Genomic DNA, 19,064 nt, shown 5'->3' with positions numbered 1-19,064 from the left:
CCGTACCCCAGGTTACCTCAATATCCACTCAAGGCTGCTCAAGAAAAAAGCCTTGGAGTTCAGATCACCTCCCTCCTACGTTCTGGAGTACTAATCAAGTGTGTTTCACCCTGTAACACACCCCTGTTTCCGGTGAAGAAGAAGACAGCCCCCGGGGACCCTCCAAGGTACAGACTTGTTCAGGACCTTAGAGCAGTCAATTCAGCTACCATATTGGAAACCCCTGTGGTCCCCAACCCAAACACCTTGCTCTCCCAAGTGCCTGCTTCAGCAACACTCTTCACCGTCATTGATTTGGCTAACGCCTTCTTCAGTGTCCCCCTTCATGAAGACTCACAGTTCTTATTTGCCTTCACGTTTCAAGGATCTCAGCTGACCTGGACTAGGACACCACAGGGCGCTCAGAACTCCCCTAACCAGTTCACTCAGGCTATGAAGATGATTTTGGACCCATGGATATTGGAGAATCTTCACGTCACGCTTCTCCAGTATGTTGATGACCTACTCCTCTGTGGAACTGAGGAAAATCTGTCTGCTGCTTCTGAGTCCCTGCTCCTCTTCCTTCACTCTGCCAACTGCAAAGTCTCAAAGGCCAAGGTCCAGTGGTGCAAAGAAAAGGTTGTCTTCCTCGGACACTGTATTTCTCAAGGCTCGAGACACCTCACCGAGGACAGAAAGCATGCCATCGAAGACATTCGTTATCCGAAAACTTACTCTGGTATGCAATCTTTCTTAGGACTCATTACCTACTGCAGACAGTGGATTCCGGATGCCTCAAGACTCATGCAACCCTTGTATGATTGCCTCAAGGCTGGAGGGCCAGATTGGTATCATGCTGAAAACCCGTACATCTATGCTCAGCAAAAGGACTGTTTTGAGGCTCTTAAGGAAGCTGTTGTCAGTGCCCCTGCTCTGGGTCTCCCTGACTACACTCAGCCGTTCCATCTCTTTGTTTCGGAGTCTGAAGGACATGCCTCAGGTGTGCTAGCTCAGAAACATGCTGACCGCTTCCGCCCTCTGGCCTACTACTCAGCCAGACTGGATCCTGTTGCCAGAACAGCTCCATCCTGCCTCAAGGCTGTACATGCAGCCCATGTTCTCCTGGACAAATCTGCTGACATAGCACTTGGTCATGACTTGATCATTCAAGCCGGACATGATCTCTCGGTTGTTCTCCAACAAACATCTTCCAAGCATCTGACAAGTCAAAGACATCTCAGACTTCAGTGCTCTCTACTTCTACCCTCCAACATCACCTTCCAAAAATATACTACCATCAACCCGGCCACTTTGCTTCCACATTCTAGGGGGGGGATGCCTGACTGGATGTATGAGGAATGGAGGTCACCTGGTGACCCAGATGACTGTGTGAAAGCACTGGAACAAGAAATTTCTGCACCACAGAATGTGGTAACTCAAGAGCTTCCCAGTCCTGATTTGCAACTGTGGACTGATGGATCCCGATTTGCAGACTCTTATGGCAAGTTCCACACTGGATATGCTGTCACCACTGAAACAGAAGTCCTTCTGGCCGAAGCTTTACCACCTCACCTGTCAGCTCAAGAAGCCGAACTTGTGGCCCTACAACAAGCATGTTATCTAGCAGAAGGGAAAACGGCCAACGTCTACACCGACTCAAGATATGGCTACGGAATCTGTCACGATTTTGGATTCCTGTGGAAGTCCCGAGGGTTCATTACGGCTACAGGAACCCCTGTTAAACATGCACTGAGGATTAAAGCCCTGATGAAGGCATTGGAGCTACCCGTACAGATTGCGGTGATCAAGGTTAAAGCCCATAGGAAAGTTGACTCGAAGGAGACTAGAGGAAACCACTTAGCAGATCAAGCTGCCAAAGCTGCTGCCATGAAGAATGTCTCAGCAAAGTGGGAAGAGGAAGAAGAAACACCAGAAAAACTCTGCTGGAAAGACACCCCTACATCTGTGATGCTTGTACTCACCAGAGCACAAACGAAGGAACTGGCAACTACGGAAGCTGTACAAGTTGAAGAAGAACAAGACTTTGAGAAGTCTGAAGCCAAGCCTGAAGCCCGGAGGAAGAAGAAAGAGTTGATAGAAGACATGGAGATGGAATACCGTGCTACCGGATCTGTCTGGAAGCCAGCCCGGCCACCTGAAGAAAGATTATGGGAAGAACAGAAGTTGATTTCCAGAGAAGAAAAACGACAGTGGGAAGCTGCAGGAGCCCTTTGTGGAAATCCTAGGTTTGCCGGACAACACCTATTTCCCAGACTCTACAAAGTAGATGGGAAACCCTGTCTACCCAAAAGAATGTACCCAGCCGTTGCAGCATGGGCTCATGGATCGACTCATCGAGGAAAGAACCAAGCTCTAGCTTGTATCAAGAAGCTTTATTGGGCCCCAGGAATCTCTACCACTGTTACAGCTTACTCAAGAGCCTGCCCAGTTTGTGCCACCTGCAATCCAACAGCCACCGCTAAGGTGCCGCTTCAGCATCTTGCCAAACCAGACTATCCTTGGCAGAGGATCCAAGTTGATCATATCCAAATGCCCAAGTCAGGAAAGTATGAGTACGCCCTGGTGGCTGTGGATATGTTTTCCGGATGGCCTGAAGCCTACCCAGTGACCAACATGACTGCCAAGACTACAGCTAAGAAGCTCATCACTGAAATTTCGTGCAGATTTGGAATCCCTGAAGTCATTGAATCGGATCAGGGCCCAGCCTTCACTGCTACTGTCTACGAGGAACTGTGGCACATGTTAGGGACAGGTTTGGGCCTACACACCCCTTATCACCCCTCCAGTTCAGCCAAAGTTGAGAGAATGAACTCTACAATTAAGACCCAGTTGCTTATAATGAGTCAGGACCATCCACTCCCATGGCCAGATTTGCTCCCCGTGGTCTTATACCATATCAGACACACCCCACAGGGAAAACACGGCTTGACTCCTTTTGAAATTCTTTTTGGTGCTCCGCCAAAGATAGGGGATATTAGGCCCCAAGAGTTGTCAGAGACAAATGATAAAGTTGTACAATTTGTGATTGCATTGTCTAAAGAACTGTCTAACATCCACCCTACAGTCTCTGCTTCTCTTCCAGAATCCACAGGTGACGTGGTCCATGACTTTATGCCAGGAGACCTGGTGTACGTGAAAAAGTTTGTGCGCAGAGATTGTCTTCAGCCAAGATTCGAAGGACCCCACACGGTGATCTTGGTTACCCCCACTGCTGTAAAACTTGAAGGAAAGAGCACTTGGATCCACGCTTCACACTGCAAAAGAGACCGAACCAGTGCTTAGTCACAGTGGTGGTTGAAGGGAGATGTTGTTGTTATTTTTGATTTTGAGGGTGGGGGCCATCCTTACCCCTACCTCTTCGGCCCCTATTGTAAACAAGAATACAGGTGCCACTATTCTCTGGGTAAATCTAACGCCCCCGGTAAATATCTGGAGATTTGATTTCTGTGATGTTGTCAAGTGCCCCGAGACTCAGCGGGTGGTAGAGGGAATTATCCAGTTTTATATGTGTGTTACCAGAGAAAACAATAATTATTATTGGTCAGATGCTGCCTGGAATACGGGGGATGATTGGGGATATAGACCTAGCGAAGCCATATTCCCTAAGGATGGGATGGGTAGGAGTCTTCGTGGGAGAATGCATCTAACAGCCCTGTTACAACCACCTAGGGGCTGTACATGGGGTAGAAACTGTCACCCCCTCCTCCTAAATCTTGAAAGTCCCCAATCAGCTGACCTGCAGACGTTTGTACTGGGAAGGCATTTTCATAGTGTATTTAGTATCGGATACTATGGGAATTTAGGCCATATACAGCTCCAGGATATTAGTTTCAGACCAACCAAGGCCCCCGTTACCAGTACAGCTAAAACAGGCCCAGGTGAACGTTTGCAAAATATAGTTAACGAAGTAATCCCCATTCCAGGTCTCAGTTGGCAAGAAGTTTTCTCCATAGAAACACAAACAGCCCCAAGGAAAAATTTATGGTTAGAATGGGTAAGATACAATGTAAGAGTTCAGAATATCTCTGTAGGATGCATTGCTTGTGCTGCAGCAAATACACATCTATACACACATGCATTGTTTTTTTCCTGATGACAATACCACTGCCTGTGTTATGAAACTGTTGAAGTGTCTAAAGCCCACTGATTGCTCAGATTATGTCCCACTAATTCATGAAGCACCTAAATTAAAGGTCCCAGGGGGGATAACCGTATTAGCTGATAATTATACCTGCTATAATTCCCATGACACTACAGGTACACCAGTAGGGGTCTTTGAGACAGGTTTCTGCAAAGAGAACAGTTCCCTGGATACTGACTTGCTAGCTAATCATACACAGTATATGTACGACATTTATTGGTTATGTGGAGATGGTAAGCTCCGTCCTAGGTTGCCTAATACCTGGACAGGTCAATGTACCCTTGTTAAACTAGCTATGCAGTTCAAGATTTTACCTTGGGATCCGGAGACACCTGATGAATATACCAGAAAGAGAAGTCTCGATCAGCTCCACATGAGTTATGAAGAAGATCCATTGGTATATGTCGATGGCATTGGAGTGCCAAGGGGGGTGCCTGACCAATTTAAGGCCCAGAATCAGATATATGCTGGCTTTGCTTCCATAATCCCGCAGTTGCAGATTAATAAAAATGTTGATTGGATCAATTACATATATTACAGTGAACAAAGGTTTGTCAATTTTACCTGTGATGCTTTCCAGGGTATAGTTGAGGAGTTAGGCCCTAACACTAGAATGACCCTCCAAAACCGACTAGCCCTTGATATGATCTTAGCTGAGAAAGGAGGAGTCTGTGGGATGGTGGGAGAGGAATGTTGTACCTATATCCCTCAGAACTCTGGGGTAAATGGAAAGACCATGATAGCTCTCAAAAAGATAAATGGGTTAGCAGCAGAATTAAAAACTAATGCTGGAGTAGACACATCTTTCTTTTCCGGCTGGTTGGGTGTGCTCAAAGGATTCCTTCAACAAGCTTGTCTGGTACTGATTGCCCTTCTTGTAGTTGGATCGATAATTCTCTGTTGTGTTATTCCCCTGTATAAAAAGATTATCACTAAGGCAACTCCGACTGGCACCTTTCTCAACCAAGAAGTAGACTCACCTGAGTACGATGGTGCTGATCCAGGGGAGATCCCTAAGTACGTCCCCCTCAAGAAGATAGACAATACCCTTTACTCTCAGATGATGCTAAGAGATTTAGTTTAGGGACAGCAGGAGAACTCCATGTGAAGCTAGTGAAGGGTTCAGCTGCCTGGAGGCCTCTAACAAGGGGAGAGCTTCTGAGGTGTCTGGATGAAGAAATCCACCTCCCCTTTCCCCATCACATGGACAGTCTCAAAGGATCTTTCTTTTTAGGGAAAAACTTAGTGTTTAGGGGGGATTGTCAAGGTGAAAATATATTTATCTTTATACTCTTTGTACTTTTATATATTCTTATGCTGTGAAACAATAAGTTTTTCTTTTTCATGCTTGCTGATGCAAATTTAACTGTATTTAAGATGGCTGCCAGTATTCACCTTTGCCCCACTTTCAGGCTGAAGGAACAAGTTGCACATTCCAGAAGGACAAGTAACATTTTTCTGGAATTCGAAACTTAACAAGATGTGGACAAAGAAAGATTCATCAGATGAAGTCAGACCAACCAGAAGGACTGAATACTAGATACATTGCTTAACCCCTGCCTATCCCCGCCCTCTGCACACCTTCCCCCAATAGATCATATAATGCTGTGTATTAGAAAATAAAAATCAGTTGCTGAGACGTTACTACACCTTGTAGACAAACGGGCAGGCGCTCAGTTTGAACCAGATTTTGTCTGACTCATTCTTCAATTTGGTACCACTGCTCTTATCTTAATTTGGAATGACTGGTGGATGAAGGGTATTGTCGTGACGACCCCGACAGTAATAAGGGGGAAATGTGTTTTTGATCCAGATTACATCATCACATTTCATAAATACCTCTTCTTCACACATTTTAATAAAGAAGAAATATTAATAAGGTACTCTTGGGTATAATAACATTAAGTATTATAAAAGTAATTTTTTCTCTAATGAAGGGTATTATATGCAAAGCTGCATAATTTCAATATTTTCGTAATCCAAGGTTATGACAACATCTACATGAGGAAATATTAAGGGAATGTGTTACTGAGACATAACCTCAGCATTTGTCATCAACCTATAAAGGCCTTATTTTTATTTTTCATTTTCCCTTCATTTTTATTTTTTATCTCAAGAAAAAAATATATATATTTAATAGAGTAATGTCTATAGGAATATTGTTTTATTGAATATAGTGATCATATGATTTCATTATATAAGAAATGTTTCTATATATATATATATATATATATATATATATATATATATATATTCTTATTTTGGTTCATGGCTATACATACTTACATATTATTTGTCTAATAAATATAAATTATTAATAAAGTTTCAGTAAAAGACACACTGACATCCCTGGGTTCAAAAAGAAATTACACCTATGACATAAAAATGTCCTATCACATGAAGAATATGGTTAATAATGTATTATCATTTATTATCATTTTATTTTTCCAAATATGAATTCTATATTAATATTCTGATAATAATTGTATGGATATTATTGATTGCTATGGTAAGCTATGATATTATAGGTTAGGAAAATTACCAGATTTGGTATAGAATAGGGAATGAAGACTTCAATCAAGATACTGAAATTACGTTAATAAAGACTTTTCATATTTCTAAATTCAATTAATTCTTAAAAGTTGCAAGAAAAGCCGTTATCCAAAAGTTCCACAAGGTAACAATGCTCTGATTTCTGAGTAACAATAGACCGTGTTAATTACAATTCATGTCATCACTGACAATCACAACTGCAGCATTCATCACTGACAACTATGAGTACAGTATCAAAGATGAACTGTGTTATTACGTTTTTATCATGTTCCAGTGGTTTCCTGTCACCTATAAGACTTCCATGAAAGCTGGAGAACACTCAGGTAATTGTCAGGACGCTACAACCCTGACATGTGTCCTGTGCACTAAGGACTGTTTATGGTGCTATGTTTAGCAAGGAAGAGTCAATGTAACCCTTGCTGTGCTGACCGAAGACGTCACACCTATTCCAAGACGTGTGCGGACGATATGGAAGGATTCCAGATGATTTCCAAGGCGAGCCAATGTAAGTCCAGGTCTTTAAAGGTGACACTGCACAGATATTAAAGCTACATTTCATCTATGAACTTTGTTTTCTTATCAACATTTGAATTTATGGACTTTGATTGACACATGACAGTTTCTACATATCTACATGCGATCATCTATTTCAAAAGAATCATAATAAAGATTGTTTTAAGAGAACCAAGAATCAAGATGAAGACCAGATGACATCAGATGATGATCAGACCTGAGATGCTTCAAGTAGATATAGGGAAGCATAATTATATATTTTATATGAATATTAGTTACGGCTTACCATAACATGAATTTACATATCATTATATTATTGAGTACGTATAACAATATTATTATTATTTATATTATTATGACCATTAAATTATTTTGCCAAATTAGAAGATCTTATTAATGTTTAATTTGAGGGTTCCAATCAATGTCTGTCACCCTCAAAAGGGGGAATTGTTAAATATTAATTATTAATTGAATTATTCTTATTCTGTACTGAGCACATTGCTTCTTGCTGACATTACAAAAGCTATTTCTATATATATATATAGCTCAGAGTATAAGTCAACACCATATACAGGGAACACGTGATCTGTGGGACATATACATAACGTCTCTTAGAGGAGGGTGTGGGGGCTCTTTTCACATGGGAGTTGTCACCTCCTGCCTTCACCATCATTCTCCATGGACATGAGACAAGACACACAAGAAAAGAACAGCTGATAGCCATGATGACTTCAGACTTCACACAGACGGCTTTTACCATTCAGAACTTTGGGAAAGATGAGTAACAAGCACTGATATTTACACATGGACTGTTGAGGGAGGATCTAAAGTGATCCTTCACGGTTGACTCAGTGATTTCCAAATTAATCTAAAGGGCGTTGCCGGCAACTGAAAATGACCAGACGGAGACTCGTGCCTCTGTGTGGGGGATCGAGCAGATCTCTGGGCCCCCATTTATTCTCTGACTTTTCATAGTCAGAAATTATACTTCAACCAATCAGCATAAGAACACGTTCACATTTCTTAACCTATAAGAATGCAGCAACAGTCTGTACGTCAAAGTCTCGTAGAACAATGCACCCTCAGTCTCATGTCCTGGCAGATTGCAACAATCAAGGTCTCATCAAGGTTTCATAACATCTGTAAACTTTAGTCTACTAACAAAATTTATATTCAAAACAACAAAATGGAGTCGAAAAGCACAAAATGGAGAATCCTTCTTAATTTGTTCCTTCACATTCCCCCCTAGATAAATTTTGTTAATTAATGTCCAGCATCAGAGGTACTATCCCAAGCTATAAGCTCGAGGGGTACTGGTCTTCACATGACTGGTGCCATGTTACCAGCCATGGCTGTTGCGGCGTACCCGTCCCCCCTGTATACTAGAATTTACGAATAACAATTATTGATAACAGTGGTGGGGATCTTTTAAAGATAGCAATGCGCTTGGCTTCAACATCTTCATCAGGCAACTTTGTAAAATCGGTGTAGAGAAGAGCAGGGGTGGCAACGCTTTTGGTTTCATCATTAGTTGTCTTCGTGCAGAATTTCCTAATACATACAGAAATACACCAAAAAAACAAATTTTAGTATTACATACATGACAAGGATAAAGGCAACGATGTGAAACAAACTTTGCAAGATTCCAGCTATCCAGCCGCAAGTCCCTCAAACCAATTGGCTGGATTAAAAAGGAGAAGGTGTCTGCCCACCAACTGTCCTTATTACGGTCATTGTTTTTATCATATTGATCTCTGAGTCTTTGAATGTCTTCTAACTTTAACTTTAGAGTACTATTGGGATCTGTATAATAACAGCTTTACTGACATAGGAGTAATGAGGAGGACTTGGTAGGGACCGTCATACAAGGGTTCTAGTCCGTGTTTTCTGACATAGCTTTTCACGACCATAAAACCACCAGACTTCAAGTTGTGACAAATATCGGTTTCTGCTTAATCTGGAAGGGAAGAAGAAACTAAAATATGGGTGTTAGCAACATTTTTTTTTACTAAACTGAATAACATATTGAACAGCACAGTCAGTTTCTTCTGACAACTACTGAGACTGGAAATTTACAACTGAGAACCTAGCACCAAACAATATCTCCTATGGGGACAGGCCATGTTTTGCAATAGGGGTAATACGAATGTATAAGAGCCCTGGCCATGGAGCCGTGGTCTCCTGCATCAATTTGGTCAATTGTCCCTTCAGCGTGCCGTTCAGCCTCTCAACTTTCCCACTGGATTGTGGATGGTATGGAGTATGGAGGGCTACAGTGGATCCAAGCATTGTCAGAACCTCCTGATACACATGAGAAGAAAAGTCCGGGCCTTGGTCACTTTCAGCAACTTCTGGAACACCATATCTGCATATAACTTCCATCACCAGTTTCTTTGCTGTGATCTTTGCAGTCACATTGGTAACAGGGAATGCTTCTGGCCAACTGGAGAACATATCGACAACCACCAGACAATATTCATACCTTCCAGACTTAGGCAATGTGAGGTGGTCCACCTGGAGCTTTTGGAAAGGATAGTCGGGCTTAGCAAGATACTTCGGGGGGTACACGTTGAAGTTGACTGGAATTGCAGGTCTGACAGATATTACATGCACGGTTGAGTGCTGTCAGGACTGTAGAAATACCTGGAGCCCAGTAGAATTTTTGTACCAGGGCTAGGGCCTGGTTTTTTCCTCGATGTGTGAGCCCATGTGCCCACGTGGCAATAGCAGGATACATCCGCTTAGCGAGACACACAAGTTGTTCCTTTTTCCAGAGACCATTGTCCATACGTGCTCCATCAGCCTTCCACTGCTTCACTTCTTCCTTTGGGGACATTCTCTGCATCGTCATTAAGCGGTCTCGCTAGGTCCGGCAGAAGACCTCAGTCTGTTGTGCATCATCAGATTCCTGTAGAGTCAGTGTTTCTTGTAACTGTTTACGCTGAGAGCGTGTGGTCACCATAGCTGGTATGGTCGATTCAACGGGTAGGAGAGCAGCAGCTTTTGCTTGCATATCCGCAAAGGCGTTACCAACAGTCTGCGGACTGTTCCTAGGACCGTGCGCCTTAATTTTGATAATGGCCACCTGAGTAGGTAATCTGATTGAGTCTATGAGGGTTTTAACAGCTTCAGCATTCTTCACTGGAGTCCCGGCAGTAGTAACAAATCCTTGATTAGCCTATAGGGCTCCGAAATCATGAGCAATACCAAATGCATACTGTGAGTCCGTGTATATTAGCCCGCCTGTCTTTGGCCAAAGTACATGTAGTAGACAGAGCCTGACGTTCTGCTTCTTGTGCTGACAGGGTGGGAGGGAGTGCAGCTCCGTGCACTACAGTGTCTTCCATAGTAACAGCGTATCCTGTGTGGAGTGTGCCAAAATCATCAGCATATCTTGAACAGTCTTTCAGGGCCTTGTAGAGAGGTAGCATTATGCGGGATGTGTCCGGTATCCACTGACAACAATAAGTACATAGTCCAAGAAAACGCTGGAGTTCAGTCTCATCTTTTGGGAAAGGAAGGGAGCTGACGGCTATTTTTCTTTCTTCTGTGAGGTGTCTGGCACCCTGAAGGAGACAGTGACCCAAAAATATCACTTGACCAAGGCAGAACCGAAGTTTCGAGGCCGAAACCCGACAGTTCAGATCTGCCAGATACTTGAGAAGACTAACAGTGGCAACAATGGCTTCCTGCTCTGTCTGTGCACACAACAAAAGATCAGCCACATGCTGAAGCAGCATGACATAAGGATATTCTAACTGAATGTGAAGGAACAAATTAAGAAGGATACTCCATTTTGTGCTTTTCGACTCCATTTTGTTGTTTTGAATATAAATTTTGTTAGTAGACTAAAGTTTACAGATGTTATGAAACCTTGATGAGACCTTGATTGTTGCAATCTGCCAGGACATGAGACTGAGGGTGCATTGTTCTACGAGACTTTGACGTACAGACTGTTCCTGCATTCTTATAGGTTAAGAAATGTGAACGTGTTCTTATGCTGATTGGTTGAAGTATAATTTCTATGACTATGAAAAGTCAGAGAATAAACGGGGGCCCAGAGATCTGCTCGATCCCCCACACAGAGGCACGAGTCTCCGTCTGGTCATTTTCAGTTGCCGGCAACGCCCTTTAGATTAATTTGGAAATCACTGAGTCAACCGTGAAGGATCACTTTAGATCCTCCCTCAACAGCTTGGCGCCCGTAACGTGGGGCCCCAGACAGGAACGCCTCTGCCCCCCGGAGGACAACAAGACAAAGGACCCTCGGAGCAGACATAGGCACTGGAAAATTGGGACTGATCATCCCCCACAACAACCACGGTAAGTTGGCAGTTATACTGTCCAGACTGACCGTTTGGTGTGGTTTTCCTGTGTTTGTGCTGCACTTCAAGTAGATATAGGGAAGTATAATTATATATTTTATATGAATATTAGTTACGGCTTTCCATAACATGAATTTACATATCATTATATTATTGAGTACGTATAACAATATTATTATTATTATTTATATTATTATGACCATTAAATTATTTTGCCAAATTAGAAGAAAAGATCTTATTAATGTTTAATTTGAGGGTTCCAATCAATGTCTGTCACCCTCAAAAGGGGGAATTGTTAAATATTAATTATTAATTGAATTATTCTTATTCTGTACGGAGCACATTGCTTCTTGCTGACATTACAAAAGCTATTTATATATATATATATATATATATATATATATATATATATATATATATATATATATATATATATAGCTCAGAGTATAAGTCAACACCATATACAGGGAACACGTGATCTGTGGGACATATAAATAACGTCTCTTAGAGGAGGGTGTGGGGGCTCTTTTCACATGGGAGTTGTCACCTCCTGCCTTCACCATCATTCTCCATGGACATGAGACAAGACACACAAGAAAAGAACAGCTGATAGCCATGATGACTTCAGACTTCACACAGACGGCTTTTACCATTCAGAACTTTGGGAAAGATGAGTAACAAGCACTGATATTTACACATGGACAATCTGTTCGTAACTATTTCATCTATTTTTATGTTTTGCTGCAATTTGGTTTTCCTGTGGACAATTCAATAAACCACTATACTTTTTATGAGAATATCATGATGTACAATAACAAATTGTATTGTGGTACTGTGTTAGCCAGAAAAATTGATGTGAATATTTTTTCTGCCCAATGATGACAGAAGTATTCTAGGAGTGATACCTTTATTGGCTAACCAGAAAAGAAATGAATGAATTTATATTCCGGTTAGCCAATAAAGGTATCACTCCTAGAATACTTCTGTCATCCTTGGGCAGAAAAATATTCACATGAGAATATCATGACATTTTTCTTTTAAGAGTAACGCACCTGGTGAATAGTTCTGAGTAAATAAATGTGCAAAATAAGCATATTTAACACTCTCGCGTCTCCTCACCACACTGCAGCCTCCACACGAGCTTCTCTCCCATCTCACCACACTGCAGCCTCCACACGAGCTTCTCTCCCATCTCACCACACTGCAGCCTCCACACGAGCTTCTCTCCATTCTCCTCACCACACTGCAGCCTCCACACGAGCTTCTCTCCATTCTCCTCACCACAATGCGGCCTCCACACGAGCTTCTCTCCATTCTCCTCACCACACTGCAGTCTCCACACGAGCTTTTCTCCATTCTCCTCACCACAATGCGGCCTCCACACGAGCTTCTCTCCATTCTCCTCACCACACTGCAGCCTCCACACGAGCATCTCTACCATCTCCTCACCACACTGCGGGCTCCACACGAGCTTCTCTCCATTCTCCTCACCACTGCGGCCTCCACACGAGCTTCTCTCCATTCTCCTCACCACACTGCAGCATCCACACGAGCTTCTCTCCATTCTCCATTGTCTTACCGCTGTCTCTAACATCATGTCATCCCTCTATCTGAAACTAAACCTGTCAAAAACTGAACTCCTCGTGTTCTCTCCCTCTACTAACCTACCTTTGCCTGACATAGCCATCTCCGTGTGCGGTTCCACCATTACTCCAAAGCAACATGCCCGCTGCCTTGGGGTCATCCTTGATTCTGACCTTTCATTCACCCCCTACATCCGATCACTGGCTCGCTCTTCTTACCTGCATCTCAAAAACATTTCTAGAATTCGCCCTTTTCTTACTTTCGACTCTGCAAAAACTGACTGTTTCACTTATTCATTCTCATGTGGACTATTGTAACTCTCTACTAATCGGCCTCCCTCTTGCAAAACTCTCCCCGCTCCAATCTGTCCTGAATGCTGCAGCCAGGATCATATTCCTCACCAACCGTTACACCGATGCCTCTACCCTGTGCCAATCATTACACTGGCTACCCATCCACTCCAGAATCCAGTACAAAACTACTACCCTCATCCACAAAGCACTCCATGGCTCAGCACCACCCTACATCTCCTCCCTGGTATCAGTCTACCACCCTACCCGTGCCCTCCGCTCCGCTAATGACCTCAGGTTAGCATCCTCAATAATCAGAACCTCCCACTCCCGTCTCCAAGACTTTACACGTGCTGCGCCGATTCTTTGGAATGCACTACCTAGGTTAATACGATTAATCCCCAATCCCCACAGTTTTAAGCGTGCCCTAAAAACTCATTTGTTCAGACTGGCCTACCGCCTCAATGCATTAACCTAACGATCCCTGTGTGGCCTATTTATAATAAAAAAAAAAAAGGTTCCTCGCATCATGTTCTCATACACTTTATGCAGTATTAGCCCTCTGTGTCTGTACTGCTACATACTGGTTCATGCAGCTTTACATGAACACCTGAGCCTTACACTATAGCTGGTCCGAATAACTAAAGCAATTGTTACCATCCACCTCTCGTGTCTCCCCTTTTCCCCATAGTTTGTAAGCTTGCGAGCAGGGCCCTCACTCCTCCTGGTATCTGTTTTGAACTGTATTTCTGTTATGCTGTAATGTCCATTGTCTGTACAAGTCCCCTCTATAATTTGTAAAGCGCTGCGGAATATGTTGGCGCTATATAAATAAAAATTATTATTATTATTATTCTCATAGTAACATAGTAACATAGTTAGTAAGGCCGAAAAAAGACATTTGTCCATCCAGTTCAGCCTATATTCCATCATAATAAATACCCAGATCTACGTCCTTCTACAGAACCTAATAATTGTATGATACAATATTGTTCTGCTCCAGGAAGACATCCAGGCCTCTCTTGAACCCCTCGACTGAGTTCGCCATCACCACCTCCTCAGGCAAGCAATTCCAGATTCTCACTGCCCTAACAGTAAAGAATCCTCTTCTATGTTGGTGGAAAAACCTTCTCTCCTCCAGACGCAAAGAATGCCCCCTTGTGCCCGTCACCTTCCTTGGTATAAACAGATCCTCAGCGAGATATTTGTATTGTCCCCTTATATACTTATACATGGTTATTAGATCGCCCCTCAGTCGTCTTTTTTCTAGACTAAATAATCCTAATTTCGCTAATCTATCTGGGTATTGTAGTTCTCCCATCCCCTTTATTAATTTTGTTGCCCTCCTTTGTACTCTCTCTAGTTCCATTATATCCTTCCTGAAAACCGGTGCCCAAAACTGGACACAGTACTCCATGTGCGGTCTAACTAGGGATTTGTACAGAGGCAGTATAATGCTCTCATCATGTGTATCCAGACCTCTTTTAATGCACCCCATGATCCTGTTTGCCTTGGCAGCTGCTGCCTGGCACTGGCTGCTCCAGGTAAGTTTATCATTAACTAGGATCCCCAAGTCCTTCTCCCTGCCAGATTTACCCAGTGGTTTCCCGTTCAGTGTGTAATGGTGATATTGATTCCCTCTTCCCATGTGTATAACCTTACATTTATCATTGTTAAACCTCATCTGCCACCTTTCAGCCCAAGTTTCCAACTTATCCAGATCCATCTGTAGCAGAATACTATCTTCTCTTGTATTAACTGCTTTACATAGTTTTGTATCATCTGCAAATATCGATATTTTACTGTGTAAACCTTCTACCAGATCATTAATGAATATGTTGAAGAGAACAGGTCCCAATACTGACCCCTGCGGTACCCCACTGGTCACAGCGACCCAGTTAGAGACTATACCATTTATAACCACCCTCTGCTTTCTATCACTAAGCCAGTTACTAACCCATTTACACACATTTTCCCCCAGACCAAGCATTCTCATTTTGTGTACCAACCTCTTGTGCGGCACGGTATCAAACGCTTTGGAAAAATCGAGATATACCACGTCCAATGACTCACCGTGGTCCAGTCTATAGCTTACCTCTTCATAAAAACTGATTAGATTGGTTTGACAGGAGCGATTTCTCATAAACCCATGCTGATATGGAGTTAAACAGTTATTCTCATTGAGATAATCCAGAATAACATCCCTCAGAAACCCTTCAAATATTTTACCAACAATAGAGGTTAGACTTACTGGCCTATAATTTCCAGGTTCACTTTTAGAGCCCTTTTTGAATATTGGCACCACATTTGCTATGCGCCAATCCTGCGGAACAGACCCTGTCTCTATAGAGTCCCTAAAAATAAGAAATAATGGTTTATCTATTACATTACTTAGTTCTCTTAGTACTCGTGGGTGTATGCCATCCGGACCCGGAGATTTATCTATTTTAATCTTATTTAGCCGGTTTCGCACCTCTTCTTGGGTTAGATTGGTGACCCTTAATATAGGGTTTTCATTGTTTCTTGGGATTTCACCTAGCATTTCATTTTCCACCGTGAATACCGTGGAGAAGAAGGTGTTTAATATGTTAGCTTTTTCCTCGTCATCTACAACCATTCTTTCCTCACTATTTTTTAAGGGGCCTACATTTTCAGTTTTTATTCTTTTACTATTGATATAGTTGAAGAACAGTTTGGGATTAGTTTTACTCTCCTTAGCAATGTGCTTCTCTGTTTCCTTTTTGGCAGCTTTAATTAGTTTTTTAGATAAAGTATTTTTCTCCCTATAGTTTTTTAGAGCTTCAATGGTGCCATCCTGCTTTAATAGTGCAAATGCTTTCTTTTTACTGTTAATTGCCTGTCTTACTTCTTTGTTTAGCCACATTGGGTTTTTCCTATTTCTAGTCCTTTTATTCCCACAAGGTATAAACCGCTTACACTGCCTATTTAGGATGTTCTTAAACATTTCCCATTTATTATCTGTATTCTCATTTCTGAGGATATTGTCCCAGTCTACCAGATTAAGGGCATCTCTAAGCTGTTCAAACTTTGCCTTCCTAAAGTTCAATGTTTTTGTGACTCCCTGACAAGTCCCCCTAGTGAAAGACAGGTGAAACTGCACAATATTGTGGTCGCTATTTCCTAAATGCCCAACCACCTGCAGATTTGTTATTCTGTCAGGTCTATTAGATAGTATTAGGTCTAAAAGTGCTGCTCCTCTGGTTGGATTCTGCACCAATTGTGAAAGATAATTTTTCTTGGTTATTAGCAGAAACCTGTTGCCTTTATGGGTTTCACAGGTTTCTGTTTCCCAGTTAATATCCGGGTAGTTCTCCTCACCACACTGCAGCCTCCACATGAGCTTCTCTCCCATCTCCTCACCACACTGCAGCCTCCACACGAGCTTCTCTCCATTCTCCTCACCACTGCGGCCTCCACACAAGCTTCTCTCCATTCTCCTCACCACACTGCAGCCTCCACACGAGCTTCTCTCCATTCTCCTCACCACACTGCAGCCTCCACACGAGCTTCTCTCCATTCTCCTCACCACACTGCAGCCTCCACACGAGCTTCTCTCCATTCTCACCACACTGAAGCCTCCATACGAGCTTCTCTCCATTCTCCTCACCACACTGCAGCCTCCACACGAGCTTCTCTCCATTCTCCTCACCACTGCGGCCTCCACACGAGCTTCTCTCCATTCTCCTCACCACACTGCAGCCTCCACACGAGCTCCTCACCACACTGCAGCCTCCACACGAGCTTCTCTCCATTCTCCTCACCACACTGCAGCCTCCACACGAGCTTCTCTCCATTCTCCTCACCACACTGCGGCCTCCACACGAGCTTCCCTCCATTCTCCTCACCACACTGCAGCCTCCACACGAGCTTCTCTCCATTCTCCTCACCACACTGCGGCCTCCACACGAGCTTCTCTCCATTCTCCTCACCACACTGCAGCCTCCACACGAGCTTCTCTACATTCTCACCACACTGCGGCCTCCACACGAGCTTCTCTCCATTCTCCTCACCACACTGCGGCCTCCACACGAGCTTCTCTCCATTCTCCTCACCACACTGCGGCCTCCACACGAGCTTCTCTCCATTCTCCTCACCACACTGCGGCCTCCACACGAGCTTCTCTCCATTCTCCTCACCACACTGCAGCCTCCACACGAGCTTCTCTCCATTCTCCTCACCACACTGCAGCCTCCACAGGAGCTTCTCTCCATTCTCCTCATCACACTGCAGCCTCCGCACGAGCTTCTCTCCATTCTCCTCATCACACTGCAGCCTCCGCACGAGCTTCTCTCCATTCTCCTCACCACACTGCAGCCTCCGCACGAGCTTCTCTCCATTCTCCTCACCACACTGCAGCCTCCACACGAACTTCTCTCCATTCTCCTCACCACACTGCAGCCTCCACACGAGCTTCTCTCCATTCTCCTCACCACACTGCAGCCTCCACACGAGCTTCTCTCCATTCTCCTCACCACACTGCGGCCTCCACACGAGCTTCTCTCCATTCTCCTCACCACACTGCAGCCTCCACTCGAACTTCTCTCCATTCTCCTCACCACACTGCAGCCTCCACACGAGCTTCTCTCCATTCTCCTCACCACACGGCAGCCTCCACACGAGCTTCTCTCCATTCTCCTCACCACACGGCAGCCTCCACACGAGCTTCTCTCCATTCTCCTCACCACACGGCAGCCTCCACACCAGCTTCTCTCCATTCTCCTCACCACACTGCAGCCTCCACACGAGCTTCTCTCCATTCTCCTCACCACACTGCAGTCTCCACACGAGCTTCTCTCCATTCTCCTCACCACACTGCAGTCTCCACACGAGCTTCTCTCCATTCTCCTCACCACACTGCAGTCTCCACACGAGCTTCTCTCCATTCTCCTCACCACACTGCAGCCTCCACACGAGCTTCTCTCCATTCTCCTCACCACACTGCAGTCTCCACACGAGCTTCTCTCCATTCTCCTCACCACACTGCAGTCTCCACACGAGCTTCTCTCCATTCTCCTCACCACACTGCAGCCTCCACACGAGCTTCTCTCCATTCTCCTCACCACACTGCAGCCTCCACACGAGCTTCTCTCCATTCTCCTCACCACACTGCAGCCTCCACACGAGCTTCTCTCCATTCTCCTCACCACACTGCAGTCTCCACACGAGCTTCTCTCCATTCTCCTCACCACACTGCAGCCTCCACACCACACTGCAGCCTCCACACGAGCTTCTCTCCATTCTCCTCACCACACTGCGGCCTCCACACGAGCTTCTCTCCATTCTCCTCACCACACTGCAGCCTCCGCACGGGCTTCACTCTATTCACCTCACCACACTGCGGCCTCCACACTAGCTTCTCTCCATTCTCCTCACCACACTGCGGCCTCCACACAAGCTTCTCTCCATTCTCCTCACCACACTGCGGCCTCCACACAAGCTTCTCTCCCATTCTCCTCACCACACTGCGGCCTCCACACGAGCTTCTCTCCATTCTCCTCACCACACTGCAGCCTCCACACGAGCTTCTCTCCCATCTCACCACACTGCAGCCTCCACACGAGCTTCTCTCCATTCTCCTCACCACACTGCAGTCTCCACACGAGCTTCTCTCCATTCTCATCACCACACTGCGGCCTC

Source organism: Ranitomeya imitator, chromosome 4 (genome assembly GCF_032444005.1).
Source record: "Ranitomeya imitator isolate aRanImi1 chromosome 4, aRanImi1.pri, whole genome shotgun sequence".
Lineage (NCBI taxonomy): Eukaryota > Metazoa > Chordata > Amphibia > Anura > Dendrobatidae > Ranitomeya > Ranitomeya imitator.
This window is presented reverse-complemented; position numbering follows the sequence as displayed.